The 13,619-nt window shown below is 31.3% G+C and overlaps 2 protein-coding genes and 1 long non-coding RNA gene across 7 annotated transcripts in view; 1 reads left to right on the forward strand and 2 right to left on the reverse strand.

Moving 5' to 3' along the window:
* The window catches only part of LOC126717234 (thioredoxin reductase 2-like), a 131,551-nt gene that overhangs the window by 104,877 nt on the left and 13,055 nt on the right, over positions 1 to 13,619 (forward strand). The gene's annotated exons all lie outside the window — the stretch shown is intronic.
* LOC126717233 (uncharacterized) overlaps positions 1 to 13,619 on the reverse strand; it is a 170,511-nt gene that overhangs the window by 98,968 nt on the left and 57,924 nt on the right. The window contains exons 1-2 of one of the 4 annotated variants that reach the window (XM_050418704.1): positions 1,864 to 1,988; positions 1,580 to 1,683 (exon numbers count right to left, since the gene is read on the reverse strand). The exons of the other annotated variants lie outside the window; for them this stretch is intronic. The gene's annotated coding sequence lies outside the window, so the exon portion shown is untranslated. Of the gene's footprint in view, positions 1 to 1,579; positions 1,684 to 1,863; positions 1,989 to 13,619 lie in introns of those variants that run through there. 4 annotated transcript variants of the gene reach the window in all.
* Positions 9,128 to 12,316, reverse strand: LOC126717237 (uncharacterized). Its single transcript, XR_007652466.1, has 4 exons — positions 12,220 to 12,316; positions 11,955 to 12,072; positions 11,630 to 11,868; positions 9,128 to 9,745 (listed from the first exon to the last, which is right to left on the reverse strand). It is a non-coding gene; the product is annotated as an uncharacterized LOC126717237 (long non-coding RNA).

The following is a 13,619-nucleotide window of genomic DNA, read 5'->3' on the forward strand; positions in this document are numbered from 1 at the left end:
TATTTACTTAATATTTACTTAAATGGATAATTAGATGTAGAAAAAAATAAATAAATAAACTTGATATGATTTTTTTTTTTTTTTTTTTACATCTGAAATCTAAGCCATCCAATTTTTATGAGGATAAAAATATAATTTTTTTTTAACTTACAGGAAAAATGGGAAAAAACACGCACAAATCAATTTGATGTGATTTCTATTACCATCTAATATCAAAATCCCCCTTTCATATTGTAAATGTAATTAAATTGGTGGCATGTAGAACATTTATTATTAGGCAAGACTTAAGTGCAGTACTTAAGTGTTGTCATAATTTTTGTCCTTTATTATTTAACCACAAATATTAAAAAAAAATGCAAGTAATAACTAAAAGGAAAAGAATTACTAAAAAAATTTGCAAACAGTTGTTAAGTAAAAAATAAAAATAAAACCTTGAATACATTAGTTAGCCCAGAAGTACACGGTTTTGACTTTTTGATAACATATAAACTCACTCCTACTATGCTTGAAAACAAACAAAATCACTTTCCAACAACTCAATGGCCATGTTTTAGAATAATCAAACCTCAAGATCAAGATCTCCACAGATAGAGAGTGAAAAAGTAGTGAATTTTGATAATTGGTATCTGTACATAGATCATTGAGATCGGCATATAAGAATCCCTCACCTCCATAAATTCAACCACAAATCCAATCCAGAATTCAATCCTATCTTCATCTCTCACTTCAATTCACATATCACCACAAACTTCATCGTCTAGAACCAAAATATATTTGTCTTCACTGTTTTCTTGAAAGAAAAATCACAGTGTTGGATTTTGACAGAATTACATATAACCATATGTATGGGTCACTTATTCTATATATAAATTAAAAGATGAAGAAAAATTCAAGAAATTAAAGAATTAAAAAATAATTCTTAACTTTAGTGTACATGAAGAGAATTACAATTTATTGACAATTTCCTGACAAGTATTTGGAGATCACAACCCACGGAAATCACAACACATGATAATAACTCAGATGTCAATAACAAAAAGAAAGACTTGAGTAGTCTACCTTCTTTTTTCTTTTTTAATTCTAATTTGATTGTTGGCCTCCCTTGCAGTCCTATCTTGCTTGTTATGTAGCAATTTTTTTCTTTTTTTTGGATTAGTTTTTTTTTTTTTTTTTTTTTTTTTTTTTTTTTTTTTTTTTTTTCGTTTTTGTGAATTTGTATAAAATATGAGACGTGAGGATTGAGATGGATAGAGTTCAGATAAACAATTTTTTTTTTTTTTTTAATTTAACTAAAATTTAGGAGTTTTTAAATTAGTAATTTTACATGTCTAATCCTATCATTTAAGTTTTACAAACTGTTAAATTTGAGGGTATTTTGAGCATTAAAATTAAGGAATTCAAATAGAGAAAACCCTTCAATAGTAGTGTAGATTAAAACTTAAAACTTTTTTTTGAGAAGGAAAACTTAAAACTTAAAACCACAATTACTCAGACAAAAAGAAAAGAAAAAATATTTATAACCACAATAAAGCAAGAACCATGTGGAAGGACAAATGAGAAAAAAGAAATAAGAAGGTACCTTGTTTTCAAGAGCAGCTTCTTTTCCACTCGGGCAGTCTCTTTGCTGAGTATCAGTAAACTAAACAGCTGATGATACCTTCTTCTTTTCCCTTTCTTACAAGTCTTGATAAGTAGAGCAAATTAAAATTAAAATTTATATATAAAAAAAAAAAGAAAAAAAAAAAGAAAGGTAAATCAGAGAAACAAACTGCAATAAAAAATCAAATTGAGAAATAAAGGACAGCATAAGCGAAGAAGAACAAGCAAGGACAAAATAAAAGCAACAAAACTAAAAGGAAGTACCACTTTTTTTAGCAGTTTTCTCTTCTACTCCTTTGACTTTGCAGATCAAGGATAGTCGCTATAGTAAATGAGAGCAGCGGTGACAAGCTGAAAATACGTTACTCTTTTCTTTTTTTATCTTTTTATCTTTTTTTTTTTCTTTTGTGTGTGTGTGTGTGTGTGTGTGTGTGTGTGTGTGTGTGCAGTGGAGCAAAGTAAAACTAAGACTCTAAGATAATTACACAAAAGACTGCAACGAAAATTAAGAACTGGAAAATCTCATTCTTTACAATTTTTTTTTTTTTTCAAAGAACCGGAGCAAAGCAAAACCAAATTAATAAGAGGATGATTACAACGAAAATAAATGGTATATAGTAGAAAGTATCAAACTCTTATTTGTTTTTTTTGGAGAAGTGGAGCAAAATAAAACCAAGATGAGATGGTGAAGATTGGTGATACAGAAGTTGCAGTGAAAATCAATTCAGAGGACAAATGAAATGAAGGAAAGTAAAGTAGGAAAAGTCTTTAAAAAGGATTTCAGCGGAAGAGAGTTTCTTTTCTTGCTCATTGACTTTTGTTTTATTAATAAATATGATAAAATTTCATCTTATTACTTAATAATTGTTCTTTATCATTGTGTCCATACATCAATTATTTTTTTGTGTAAGCAGGTTTGAATCTTAAATTTCTTATTCTACGTACAATAAAAATTTTACCAATTAAACTAATTTAAACTTATCTGCTCAAAAACTTTAGATATTAGGCACCCTTTACGTTGATAGATATGAAGAAAAACAAAATTCTAATTAAAAAAAAAAAAAACAAAGATATCTCCATCTCACTTAATCACAGAATCCTATTCTTGGTCAGTTTTTAGTGTCGTCACCCACCAAACCTAACGAATCTATGGTTAAATGTTTTGTATTTTACAATCCAATATTCTTTTTTTGAGTTATCTTCCATTAAGATATAATGCTTCATGGACAAACTTTATATGTAAAAGGAAAAGAATCTTGAAGAACGGGATACAACTTACAAGTCTGCCAGATCAAGTCTAAACTGAGCATTCTCATCCATCTCCCTAAAATAGGGTGAGAGACCAATTTAGGAAAAAAAAAAAAAAACAAATAAATAAAAGTGAGAGAAATAATGAAATAGATAACTTGATGTACTATGGTTCAATAAATAATAAAAATCATTCCCCCAAACAATTATTTAGTTCTTTTTTGTGTTTCAGACTTTTAGTAACCGAAATAAAGAAAAGTTGATGTTTTGAAAAGTGAGAGAAATAATAAAAATAAATAAACAATAATATTTTAATGCATAAGAGGAAAGAGAATCCAATATAAATATTTTGAAAAGTAGTTAGTTAAAATAGAAAATGTAAGTATTTTTTTTTTTCTAAAATTGAGATGAAATTTTAGGAAGGCCAATGTGAATCTTCCAATGACTGAACATTTAGTGGGGCATTTTTTTTAGACCAAAAATAAAATTAGGATGACAATATATAAAAGTACATGTATATTACAATTTTTTTAGTTTTCTATGAATACAATTCCTATGTAAAATCACTGCAAAGAGATATTTTGAACCAAATCCTAATATAAACAGAAAATATTTCATTACACGTTAGGTGAGTACAAAATAATTAATTATCAATTCTTGAGATAAATACAAAATTCATCCAAAAGAATTGGGCACTATGAACTAGGCCAAATAAATTATACTAACATTCTACGAAAATAAAGAAAGATGTAACCAATAATGAGATTTTGAGATTTCAATTGAAAGGTAGAAAAATATAGTTTTTTTTTTCTTTTTATTTGGAAATATACATATGCATAAAATGTCTATTGAATCCACAATCCAATTTAAATGCCATTTGAGCTAAAGATAATTTGCTACAAAGAATTGCATTGGTGTTCACATATCATTCCCACCTTAGTTTGGAAAACAAAAGCACTATATGGTTTTTCTCATTGGCGTTGAACATCTCCAAGGTTATTTTCACCTAATACTACTACATTGACAAATTAATACATTCAAGTTAAATTAATACACTATATGGTTTTTCTCATTGACTTTTGAGTGAAGTTTGTGGTGTGACTTTGTGTTAGAATCCATTCATTCTCCCTTATGTGTGTGTGTGTGTTTGTATCTAAAAAAAAGGGTTTAATTTTACATTTATATCTTGCCAAAAAGTATGTATAAAGATTGAGTATACAGCTATATTTGTGAGATTTATACTACGCTTCCAATTTAAGTTGGAAAATCTCAAAAGATTGGTGCAGCAATTTTCCAAACCTCTTGAAATTCATGGAGTCCTAGATTTAAATATTTTAAGCAACATATTAGGATCACTCATAAGAGATTCATCGTTGTAATTAACTAATGTATATTAGACTGAAGATTACATGCATATGGACGGAGTAGTTAAGTTTATGACGAGTTCTAAACACTTAAACAAAAAATAAGCATGGAAGTCTTTTTCCCGTTACCTTATTTATTCATAAGGGTCATAGTATGTGATCATCAATGTTAAGCGATTCGTTGGCTTTACAGTTATTGTTGTTTAGCTTTTTAAAAATTCTGGATCCACAATGTGGAGCGAATCTTTTGAGTTCTTACTAGGAAAATGCCAAAGAGTCAGGGACAGGAGCTTATAACTTTTTTTTTCCTTGTCTTTTTCCCTTATAACTTTTTTTTTCCTTGTCTTTTTCCCTTCTTTCCCATGACTTTTCTTCACCATAAATAATATATTAAAATATAACTTTTGTACTTAATTTTTTTGTTATTTTATTTTAATCTTTTATGTTTCAAAATTTTTATTTTTTATATTTGATTTTCTTTTATATTAGTCATCTCGTCTATTTCCATTTGTAATATGGTAACACTTATCATTGTGGTTATTTTATTTAGGAAATCGAAAGGCAGCCTAGACTGAAAATGTGCCTGAGTTGGACAGCCAAAATTGTTTATCATGGGAAGGTAGATTTGTGACAAATGAGTGAATTGCATAGTTGGATTACTTGTTTGTAATAGTTAGGGATTTTAAAGGAAATTCCTACTACAATAAAAATCCCACTTTCCTGAGCGGAGAGATTGTCCACCACCTTTGCGAGAACACCTGCAAGAATTTTTCTTACAAGTCCACAAGGAAGCCAATTGTCAGACCAAAATAAAATTTTCCTTAGTGACTACTGACTACTTTCTAGAAAAGTAAAGTGAGCGTTTCTTTGGCAATCAAAGTTCCTATTAGGTAAGACCTGTGACTTTTTATCAATCCGTTCACACGCTGGACTACGGACTATAGAGAAGAGTGGCTTCACTGGTTTGTACTATATACATAGGTATTGTCAAAAAAAAACAAATTTATTAAGAGTGTGGCACCTTGCCATAGACAGGAGTTAAAACTTGGACGCAAGCTGCAACTATGCTCTCCAATTGAGAAGAAGTATCTCATGCAACTATGCTCTCCAATTGAGAAGAAGTATCTCATGAGACTGTCTCATTGAATGTTTCTCTCATATTTGATGTATTCCACACATCTATTTCACCCACATCTTGTGAGGGGGAACATTAATACATTACATGAAACAATCTTATAAGATAAATATTTGCATTTGAGGCTCAAGAGTGTATGCATTTTGTTTAATCCCTAGTTTCTTTCAAAAGCATAGATCTTTTATTATTATTAATTATTTAAAAAGACTTGCTAGGACTTAATTAGAATCCTCTAAAGTTTTTAGGATGACTTAACTTAAAATTTATAAAATTCTATCCATCTATGATCTATTTTGAAGTAAGTGAATTAAATTTTACCACGTCGTTACTATATTAACAAACTTTAGCTATCATTGTTTTAATATATGAATGAATTACTAATGATGTAATAAAATTCAATCCTCTCTCTCTCTCTCTCTCTCTCTCTCTCTCTCTCTCTCTCTCTCTCTCTCTCTCTCTCTCTCTCTCTCTCTCTCTCTCTCTCTCTCTCTCTCTCTCTCTCTCTCTCTCTCTCTCTCTCTATATATATATATATATTAGGGTTGTAAATTAGCCAAACTTTATCAAGTAATGAGTATTCAAGATTGACTTGAGTTCGAACTAAGCATATAAATGATGATCGAGCTTGAGTTTGGCAAAAAGTCTAAAATCTTGAGCTTTGCTTGGCATGACTTGATTCATTAGTTTACCCAAGTTCGGGCCAAACATCAAGCTTAATATTAAGTTTTTGAGCTTTTTTTTTTTTTTTTTTTTTTTTAGAATGAAGTTTTTGAGCTTGATATCTAACACAAGTACATTATCAAGCCTATATCAAGCATATCTGGTTTGGATGAATGATCTTAACTTCCAATTACTTAAAAGTCTTAGCTAGATATGGATTGATTTTTTATTTTATTTTATTTTATTTTTTATTTTATTTTATTTTTTTTTTATTTTTTTTTTTGAGAATGAAGATGTGGATTGAATTGTCAAGCTTATATCAAGGTTTTTTCCAAACCCATATTTGAGTATGGACTTAGCTTATTTTGTTCGAGTCCTAATATTCACAAACATGTTTCTCATCCTTTTTTTTTTTTGGCTTGGACTTAGCTCATTTATTAAGCAAGCCTAAAACTATGGCTCAAGTTTGGCTTGTTTATAAACAAACAAACATTAATGTTTTTTTATCAAGACAAACCCTATTGTTTATGAATTACCTAGTTAATTTACAGCCTTATATAAAATTCATATTATAGAATTAATTATATAAAAATAAGAGAGAAAATTACATTTAAAACCCTTAATGTTAATATCAGCCACTTTAATTAGAATAATGTTGTCTTCGGGGTTTTATATGGGAGGGGATATATTAAACCAAACAAACATAAATAAAAACAAAAAAACAGTGTTACACTCGGGAGATTGAATTTTGACTAAAAACTTTGGAGAGAAAATTACTTGAAAAAACTGCTAAGTGCTAACCTAACCCATTCTAATACAAAACTTAAGATTAGCTTACAGGCACGAAAATCAATCAACTTGTCCATTAATTATAAATCAGTCCTAATCTTCTGTTTAGGAATCGAATAATAAAGATTAGCTGTCAGAACTCGGACAAAATAAAACAATAAACTTGTCTTAATAATTGTAACCTTCTACTAGCAACCCAATGCTTAAGATTGGGCAGATTAGCTGTCATACACAAAACTAATCAACTTGTCCCTTAATTATAAATTATAAACGAAAATTAGAATAGAGTTCAAGGCAAAGCTGCAAGAAACAACCAATACAATACGGCCAAACACACTGCATCCTCAATATTTGGACATATTTGCAACAAGCATATTTTTTCAACTTTAAAAAAATTTGAATAATTTATTTTCGTGGACCTATAATACATTGCATATGACAACTTAAAACAAACCTAACTCTATAGCTTACAACCTTACTAGACAAGCAATTCATATCATAAGTTTTTAGTGTGTATGGAAAATGTCCCATTAAACATCTCTACTGTAATTTAAGTCAATTTGACTGCTGTTATTTGATAAAATTTACAGCTTCTTTTTATATATATTTAAAAAAAAAAGAAAAAAAAAAAAAAGGAACTCTTGGATTTTGGCTGTAGCAAAGGCCCTGCATTGTAGAGGGTATCCGTTTCCTTTACTCCCAAATTTCTTTCCATTGGCCTTCCCAGTTTCCAGCCCTCACGCACCAACTGGGCTCATTGTCAAAAGTCTCCATAAACACAAATTTAGAAATCTATTTCTTAGTGAAATCCTCTAACAAAAAGGCCTAAGAAGAAAGAGACCGTGTGTATATATATAAAGTTGGGTTCAAGTTACACCTGATGTAACTTTAAGTAATGATATACTACCCAATATTTTTTAATTGAATGCAAACTTTGACAAATCTACCGTTAGATTATATTATCTTTGTATATTCTCAATTCTTACAAAATTTCAAAGTGATCAAATATCAATAGTCGTGTCATTAATCAATTATTTAAATTCAAGTTTTTGTAGTTTGAAATAATGCATAAAAGATAAGTTTATGGATCGAATGATAAATTACATCTGATTGGCATGAAAATTGGTATGCATGTTAAGAATATATAGAATACATAATTCAGCGATTGGATTTTCATAATTTGAATTTAATAATAAGTTATTGAGTGATGTAACTTTAAGCAATGTTACATTACTCAATATTTTTTAACTATTGAGGATGTAACTAAATTAATCAATCCATGACGTTTCAATATTTCTAGATTCATCAAATTTCGGAAAGATACTGAGGGGGACACTAAAATTTTCAATTTTCCACATAGTGACAGATTTTCTAGATTATGAAAAATTGGGCTTGGTTTTGTATCTTCTTTCCACAAATGTTTCAACAATGGTAGTTCAAACATCTGTAGTTCTATTACCTCACATCCTAGCATGTTTTTGCTGACCAAAAAGCTTTTCATATGGGAATATTTCTTCCCAGGAACTGTCCTTCACAATGACTTCCTCCAAATTATGTAATGTTGCAAGAAAAGTAATCCAATTAGAAACAGGTAGATAGCCTTCCACGTAAAGGTTTTTTAATTTGTAAAAGCATACTTCCAAAAATTGGCCATACTGTATCTCCTTCATGTTGAAATTTCCACCCAATCTCAAATCCTCCAAGGTAATGGACCCTATAAAAAATCAAAATATTAAACAAAAGAAAATAGGAGTTAGTATCTAATTCCTTAAAAATTTGGGCCAATCACTAAAATTCATAGTAGGGGCTACAAAATGGATTATATCTGTTAAGTTCATACCATTAGAAATATGGTCCCAACTTATTACTGGAATATATCTAAATGAAATTTAAACAAATAAATAAAGTTAAAAGAAATGTCCTAAATACTATTGAACAAGTAATATAAGCTGTCTGCCAAAAATGATGCAGAAATATAAATTGTGAATCAAATGCAAGGTGGAATAAGAGTTATTTTATTAGAAAAGCATTTTCGAAAAGCATTTTAATCATTGAGCAGTTATTGGGGATCAATAATTTCAAGTTGTCAAAATTTATCAAGTGGTATTCCCATATTTCTAGACTCGTTGATGCAGGAGCATCTTGAGGTGTATTTATTTTTTTCATTTATGATGAATTCCAATCCTGGGTGCAGCCAACTATGTGATGATTAAGGATCTTAATTAGGTTCCTAAAGTGGTTGCATGGCAATTCGAGGCAGCTGAAGAGAGTTCTGAAGTTGGGAGTTGTCCGCTGTAGGTAGTTAGTTAGTTATGCCATGTTTGTGGCCAAACAGGAATCCCGCAGCCTAAGCCTATCCTAATCTCTTGTAACTAAATCAGTAGACTTTTGGATAATTGTAGAGGCTGTACTTAATAGGATTAGGACTCTTAAAAGGCTGAGGCTGCAAGTTCCAAACAGTTAATATAAGTACTTGAATGTAAGTCATTGTAATCAGTCTTGTGATTTGAATGAAATAATTAAGCCTTGGCTTTGTTCAACTGTTTCTTCAACTTTCAAATATTTTGAAACAAATATCTCAATTTCATCACATTTAATCAACTCCAATACTTTCAACAATGGCCATTTTGAAGTATGCACCCCTAGAGAAAACCACTTGAGTTTGGGCAATTTCTTAGGCATCAGGAGAGTTACTTATGGGAACACAAGTCTTGCTGCTGCTTCTGCACCATCTTCAAGTGCACCAACTTCCTCCATTCCACATTCGACCATCCGAAGATCCTCCAATTGCATGAGAAATCTAGCCACAGAAGCTGGAAACAAAATTTTCAAATTCTCGCATTCCCAAACAATTATTCAATTGCATGAGAAATCTAGCCACAGAAGCTGGAAACAAACTTTTCAGATTCTCGCATTCCCAAACAATTATTCGTCAATCTTCATAATATACCTGGTGAAAGATTAGAAATTAAATGTTACTTTTATATGCATATACTGTATGAAATTATTTTTGAATTACATCCACAGTAGTAACAGCTCAATTATCAGATACCTTGTTGAGGCTATGTTTCATTATAAATGCTAAAATGCATGAAGGTTATTTTGTTGCACTATTAATTACATTGACATTCTTCATACATTCTTGGCCACTGGCACACTCATTACTGTAAAACCAATCTGGTAATCAACCAAGCCTCCGCAATATTTGTATCAGAAATTCAAGATATACATGCAACAGAGATTCCTCCCTAAATATTCCCGAGTTTGAATGTGAGATGACCTTATATTGCAGCAGTGTAGTTCACAAATCAAGTAACTGTTGTTCAAAAGGAAAAGGGGAAGACCACAAGTCCTAATTTAAACAATAGCTGATACTTCAAACTGTAGTCCTAGCTCAAATTTTCTGTTGTAGTGCTCATTAGGCCTTTATGCAAACCACAAATAGAACAATATAGGGTTTTCCAAGAAAAGCAAAGTGCACAAAAGCCCATAAATATGAAAAAGAGGCATGCAGGATTTGCACATACCAATAGGCAGCCAATGAGCTCTAGCTCAAATGGTACCTATTCCACCCCTTATAAGAGCAAGGTAGAGGGTGAGGTCTTGGGTTCAGTACCCACCAGGAATGCATGGTAAATCACCTATAATATGAATGTGTAAGTTTAACAGGTCAAGCTCATCCAAAAAAAAAAATTTAAAGAATGGAATTCTAAATTAATGGATTTTTTTAATGACAAGGAACCTCCCCCCACCCCCCCCCCCCCCCCGGGGGCCCTTTTTTTTTTTTTTGATAACACAAGGCAAGGCCCTTTGGACCCATCCCTAGTGGTGAGTAAACCATGAGTACATGACCCCACCTACTAGAATCGTGTATTAGGTAATCGAGGGGAACTCCTACTAACGAATTTTGAATAAAATACTATTGGAAAATTAAAATTGAGGAAAAAATACAAGGCAATTATTGCTAAAAGTTTTTGAATGAAGAATGAGGAAAAAGAGGGTGGGGAATGGATAGTAATAGGGTAAGGCAAAAAAAAATTTCAAAGATCAATTATTGAAAATAATATAGATGGAATATGGAAGAGATTACAAAGAAAGATATTGTGGAGAAAGAAAATTTACCCTCCAAAAAAATATAAACATATTAGTGAAATACACCAAAAGTGGCCTGTATAAGGAATCAGCTATACAAAAGATGTCAAAACAGTTTATGAACTAGCTAGATTAAACATCAAGTTGAATATATGCAATGAAAGTCAAGGCATTAAAAACCTAACATCGATGAACTGAGGGGAGCTTATAACCTGAGTGAGACCAAAGGGACTACTTATAATTAAAAGATATGAACATCAAAGGGACTACTTCTCTTATCTATTTATTTTGTTTAGATTTGAGACAAAGGAAAAATATTAGCATTAGTAGCTGTTTAAAAATATATGGGAGGACTCGGGATGATTTTATCAATTAAGTATGCCTAATATGACATATAAATAAACAGAAGAACATTGTGGAAAAACATATACACATGAAAGGAGAAACAAGGAAATTGAGATCAGTGTGGATACGGCCATAATCAATTTATCCACCTTTACTATGAAAACAAGTGAGTAAGCAAAGCTTGAATCACAAGCGAGAAGTCATAAAGCATATTTCACTTCATTTATTTGATAAGTAAAGCATTTTCCACTTCATGAATGGATGATGAACAAATAAATAATAATTATCATGTAATGTCTTGAATGACAAAAGAAGCATATCATGGATTGCTTACAAAAATAAATACAACATGCATAAAAGTATTCACAATCTACAGCACTCAATGTTTAGTACTCACATAGTCACATGCAGGAAGGTTGGATATATCTGCAGTAACTGCACGAGGAATTCTGAAATTTAAACGAGCACCCCTTATGATTCCACATGGGAAATTAGATGCATGCTGGTAGCTTGTGCTGCCTTGTTTTCAGCTGGAGGAATATAATTATATTGAGATAAATCTCCATTTTCAGGCGATGGATCGACTGACATTCATGCAAGCCAACGAAATCGATTATCTTGCAAGACAAACGTACCCTACAAGAAAAAAAAAAAAAAATTCTATTTTCTCAAATTCACACAAAAACATATAATGTATAATCACATTAAATATTTAAACTTACTCTATGATTGGTCTTCAAGTTGTCTATTTGCTTCTTGAAGAGCTCAGAGCAGAAGTCCTTGCAGATGAACTTGATTGCCTCTAGATGATCACTGAAACGAGGCCGCTTCAAGGGATATCTAAAAAGAAATAGTATTTTTACTATTGCAGGCAGCATTTTATATTAAAGCATGCTGAGAACTATAGAGAGAATCAAATAATCACTAATATATACAAAAATAACTGCATCAGTAATAAGTATCAAGATCTAAATTAACTATGCATACCCTATGTAGCTTGAAGCTTCCAACAAAGTTTTTTCTGCGGTTCTACCATGCCCTTATATGTTGATGTCAGATTCAACGTTACCCACCTAAATAAAGAGCTAGAAGTCCATGACAAGATTTTAGGAGCAAAACTAAATAAAAGCTACTCATTGATGCCTTAATTGCAACCACAATCAAATAATCGTCCACGCATAAGGTGGTCAATTGTTCGCACATCCCCGCATCAGTAACCACACATTGGTTAGCAAAGAATCAAGCTTTCACCTTTAAAAGGCAAGCTCTTTTAAGATCACATTTTGCATAACATATAAAACACTTTTCAAAGAACTTCAAAACAAGTCACTTTCACTTTGCTTTCAATAAGCATTTATATAATCCTTATAGTACTAATTCTGAAACGAAAAAAAGTAATCCCATTTTCCCAATCCATATTATGTATAAGCAATTTAATCAAATTTCCCATTTGGGTTTGGGGAGGTGTACCGTTCGGAGAGATGGAGGCCAAGAAGATACCATTCTCCTCATTCCCTCTCTCTCTCTAAATTCTAATCTTTCTTTCTCTCTCTTGATTTTTGCTCTTCTCCGTTTTGTATAGTTTGAAATGGTGTTTCGGTTCAACGAAGGCCAATGGTAATAATAAGCCCAAAATCAGACAGTCCAAGAAGAGCCACAGTTTTCTGTTTTTTATTTATTATTATTTTTTTAATTGTGGAACCCACCAGGATTGATTTGTTCTGAGCCAATTTTTGGAAAACTGTTCTCAATTTTCACCATGCAAAACTGTTTTTTACGAACAATTTGAAAGTTTTTTTTTTCACTTTTTTTTTTAGATGGCAATTTTGGAAATAAGTTGATGCCATTTTAATAAGATTTTATTGTTGTTATTATTATTAATTTATTTATCTATAATTGGTCGCTCTCTCATGAGATTCCCTCTCTTTTTGTCGTTGTTGCTCCTTAGGTTGTGGACCTTATGGTGGTTAGGCACAATCAAAAGCCACAAGAAAAATTCACTATTTGTCGTTGTAATCTTGGAGCCATGCCACCATCATTTTTGATTTCTATCTCTCTCTCTCTCTCTCTCTACAACAACAACAAATAGGGAGTGAATCATTTTTGCAACAACAATAGGTTGCTTGATTCGCTTGGTTTCTCAACAATGATGGTTTTTTTTTTTTTGGGTTTGTTCAAGTGATTGTGTTTAGTTTTGGGTAGGCTGGCTTTCGTTCGATGGTTGGGTTTAGGGGTTGTGACAAAGACGTCATTGGCGATGGTGTTGGATTGTTGTGGGTGGGTGGTAATTTTTTATTGGAAGAAAAATGATAATTGAATGGGAAGAAGAGGAAAAGGATAGGGGTGGGGGGGGGAGGGGGGACACTAGGGTGAGAAAATAATGCCAA

This window comes from Quercus robur, chromosome 3 (genome assembly GCF_932294415.1).
Source record: "Quercus robur chromosome 3, dhQueRobu3.1, whole genome shotgun sequence".
Lineage (NCBI taxonomy): Eukaryota > Viridiplantae > Streptophyta > Magnoliopsida > Fagales > Fagaceae > Quercus > Quercus robur.